The sequence below is a fragment of the Physeter macrocephalus genome, unplaced genomic scaffold (assembly GCF_002837175.3).
Source record: "Physeter macrocephalus isolate SW-GA unplaced genomic scaffold, ASM283717v5 random_2267, whole genome shotgun sequence".
NCBI classification, from domain to species: Eukaryota; Metazoa; Chordata; class Mammalia; order Artiodactyla; family Physeteridae; genus Physeter; species Physeter macrocephalus.
The window spans coordinates 129-4,647 of record NW_021147552.1 but is presented as its reverse complement, the minus strand read 5'-3'; the positions used below and the strand labels follow the sequence as shown (position 1 = coordinate 4,647).

At 35.8% G+C, this 4,519-nt stretch overlaps 1 pseudogene; it reads right to left on the bottom strand.

Moving 5' to 3' along the window:
• Positions 1-498: 498 nt before the first annotated feature.
• On the bottom strand, positions 499-4,237 carry LOC112062667 (centrosomal protein of 78 kDa-like; annotated as a pseudogene).
• Between the last annotated feature and the right edge of the window lie 282 nt (positions 4,238-4,519).

The window sequence follows — 4,519 nt, the reverse complement described above, 5'->3', positions numbered from 1 at the left end:
TGGAAATGTAAATATACATTACAGTAAACATTTAGAAAATGTTTTTCTAAAATGTTCCATCTAGGTGAATAAACTTGTCTGTATAAGTCTTTTATAAGGATAATACATATTTCAAGTTTTTTTTTTTATCATTGAGAGAAACAAGCCATTACCGGATTAAAAAATTTAGGTAAGAATTTCTAAGAAAGAAGCAGGGAACAATGGGAAGGTTGGAACTAGGAAGAAATTTTGTTTCTTATAGCACAAAAGGTAATTCTTCATATAAAAAAAATCATTCCTCAAAAGCACCACTACTAAAATTATCATCAAAGTGCACCCCAAATTTCAATTGCAAAGTATTAGAAGTAATCATCAACCAGGAAATATTTTCAAAATAACGAACTTTTTATGAGATCCAAACAATAATGTTGGTTAATATTAATATCTCTTTAAATTCATTTATTATATCTGTATCCTGTAAATTCTCATAAGTATCAGAATAATTATAGGCCTCCTAATATGCCTGTGGTTAATACTGGCTGTTTCAATTTTAGCACACCGGAAAACATAAGGGGTATAAGTTCTAGTAGCATTCAAAACAAGAAAGAGTTACCAATTCTAATAGTAGCTTTTTCTTTTCAACCACTTCCCAAAATTAGAGTTCTCTTTTTCTGTCTAGCAGCTTTGGATGGTTCCTTCACGATGGAGAAGTTATCCACTGGTACTGAGAGAGAAATGATACATATGCCATTTCAGTTACAGGTAATTTGTGAGGGTTTGATATTCATTGGAAATTAAGATACTTTAAGTTTATAAAAGGTTTTCAATCTGCATTTCTGGGAACCTAAATTAAAGCATCACACAATATTTTCAAAAACAGAAAAGCCATTTCATGTGACTAAAAACTTAGTTTTAAGATGGCAGAAAGTACCTTGATAATTTTCTTTTAAGAAAGAAAGAAAAACAAGCCATTAAAGAGAAATTCTTCTGAGAGGACTAAAACCCGTTATATACCTCTGACCTGGCACTCCTTCCATTCTGGAGACCTTTTTTTGATAACTGCTTTCATCACAGAATGATCTAAAGTAACATAAATTGAAATTAGAGTAATTATTTCCCAATGAGTGGCTATTACCTTTTAAAACCAAAAGCCAACTAATTATTCCTTTTCCCATAAAATTAAATATGAAATCTATATTATGTAATTATACACTTATTTCCCCCTTTGTGTATTCTAATTTCTTCCTCAAAAACCTAAGATGCCATCCTGCAGACTGCCCCCAGTGGCTATTATTTTGGCAGCAGCAAAGGTCAACTTTAACCATTTTGCATCTAAAGTGGCTTTGGATACCTCTGGATAGAAAGTACAGTCTGAGCACTGTCCAGACACTTAGATACCTAAAGGGCATCTAAGATAGCAAACCAAAGTCCTGATATTCCCTCAAAAGCTGCTCCTCCCATCAGCCCCCTTCTTCTAAGTGATACCACCCAGTTGCACACATAATCAACGACTTGTCTCCTTGTTACTATTTCCTTCGTACCTCACATCTAATCTATCTACAAGTCTTGTTAGCTACACTCTCAAAACACAACCTGAATTCAACCACTTTTCACTTGCTCCAAACTTCCAACCTAAGCTAAGCCATAAACATCTTTTATTTGGTCCACTGTGATAGTCTCCTAACTGGTCTCCCTGTTTCTCTTCTTTATCCCCCCAAGTCCATTCTCTATACCAGGTCACCTTATTCACATACTATTTGCATCATGCCTTTTTCCAGTTCAAAATCATCTACTCATTTAGAATAATCCACATCTTGACTCTGGCCTTCAAGACTTTACAAGATCAGACCCCTGGCTAGCACCTTGACCTCATGTCATACCACACTCTTCTTCATTCAGTATTCTAGCCATGTTGGCCTTCTTGCTTTTACTTAAATACTCCACCCACCTACATGCCTGCATACTCATTGCCTCTTTGTCCTCGAATGTGCTTACCCCAGATCTTCCATGGCTTGCTCCTCTCTCCATTCAAATGCCAATACTCCAGTCAAGCTGTTCCCTAACAAACCTATACAATGGAGTCCTACCTACCTCCCCACCCTCCTTACATTATTTTTGCACTTCCTACTATCTGAAATTATATTACTTATCTGTTTACTCATTTCTATCTGAACTCCTTCACCAGAATGTAAGCTCCATGAGGGAAAGACTTTTGTCTGTCTGGTTCACTGCTTTATCCCTAGTGCCTGACCCGTATCTGGCACACAGAGGTATTAAAAAATTACCTGTGAAACTGACAAATGGACAAAGTACTCCTTGCAAGAATCCAGAGGTTGCACAAGAAAGAAATAATGCTCTTGGTGGGAGCAGGCTTAGTATCTAGGGTCACCTCTATTCAGAGTAGAAATAAGAACAATTTACAAGTATAATTCACTTTAATTAGTACATTATGTGCTAAAAACATAAGGAAAGTGCAACACTAGAAAAGTACAGTTGACTCTTGAACAACATGGGCTTGAATCTCACGGGTCCACTGACACATGGATATTTTTCAATAAATACGTACTATCGTCCTACACGATCCAAGGTTGGTTGAATCCACAGATGCGGAACCACTGACTATAAACTTATACTCAGATTTTCAACTGCGTAGGGGTTGGCACCCCTAACCCCACTTTGTTCAAGGGCCAACTGTATATGATGAGGAAAGTTAAACACATGAAGTTTTAAAAACTGTCAGTACATGAACAAATTCTTTCTGTTTTGCTATGTGTTAATCAATTAAAAAAAAGTGACCACATACCACCAAGTGGATTTTTTCTTATATCCAGAACGAGCAGAGTTCTGTTGGTTTCAAGGGCCTTTAGTAAAGCCTTTGCTCCTTCATTGGTGAGGCCACACTGCTGCAGGTCAAGTGCTTTTGATGAAAGACAAAAGGTCACTTGCTAACTCTACAGATTTAACATATGGACAACTCTCATTTTCTCAAGTGTGGAAGAGTCCCGCACAAGACAAATCATGGCAGGTTTGTAATCTGGGGTATGGAAAAACAAAAGAAACGGATACGCACACACATAATGCATAATCCAATTTAAAAACCTCTTCTTGGATGTGCAATGATAACCCTGGCTTTAGTACCAATAAATCATCAAACGTATTTTACAATTACAGAACTGAAGAATAACTGTATATAACCTATGAGCAAAAAGCATCAGAAAATGAATCTCAGTTCATAATTAGCAAGGGCAGCAGTGGCATGTAAACCTCACAAGCAAAAACTGCTGGAGCTCAGAGATGCACTGCATTCTTTGGATCATGATCTTCAGCTCCAAATCACACTTGAAACTAGTTAAAACGGGATAACAAAATAAAAGAAATGGAATAACTGTTAGTTTTAGAGCACACAAGACAAGTCTAAGAGGATACAAATAATAACAAATTCAAACAATGTGTGAATAGACAATACATACTAAAAACCTATCATGAAAATATGATGGTCAAGAACGCTCTCCATAAAAAGTCAGACAAAAACCAGAAAAACTGATCATGAATTCTAGTAGTTCTGGGGCTGAACAACCTACTCATTTAAACCAAAGGGATCATCACCAAAGCACAGGTATTAAAAAATATTACATGAAACGAAACTATCATGAGTCCTTTTTGTAAGTGTTGTGTGGTAAATCTAATTGCAAAGAATTGATTAAACTATGGGACATCAATACAATGGAATACTACATGATACATCATTAAGTGAAAAAAGCAGGAATATGAAATAACAAGTATACTACAATTCTATTTTTGTAATCCCTAAGTGTACAAATATATTTATAGAAAAAAAATAAAAACTGAAAGTGTCTGCACCAAAATGAACAGTGATTACATCTGGGTATTAAGATTATAGGTAATTGTTCTCTTGTTACTCTGTACTTTCTATAAAGAATATATGCAACTCTTAGAGCAAGTTTAAAAGCAAAATAAAAGCTATCAGAAAAAAGAGGCTTTAAAAAAATCGTATCACAACAGTATCATGCCAAAAGTTACACAAATATCATATTAAAAATTCAATATTTTCAATTTTAGAATTTACCTCTAAGCCATAAATCCTAAGAGATTCTTCCAAAGCACTTGCATCCAGGTCACCAATGAGCATGCTGCAGTTCAGAGTGATGCGCCTCAAACGAGTCATACAGTCAAGATCAGGTCTCCTGGAACGAAGACTCTCAGCCCAGGTTTCTTCATGCCTTCTGGTAGTCTGCTACTTCAAAGATTTAATGGGATGAAATTAAGATGCTTGAATAAGGAAACAGGGTGTGCCTACTGAGTATGGCTTATTATGTCAGAGATTTACACACACACGTATCAAGCACATATGCCAGGAGAATCAACCTGAGAAATTAAACAGTCAGTTCTGGTTTATGAGTCCAGTGACCCAGATACTAGTCAGTCAGTGATTAGATTCCAGCCACTGGATGACCTGCTTTTGAACAGTTATTTAAAGTTGGACAACTCAATTACAGTCTATGAATTATTTTCCTTATCT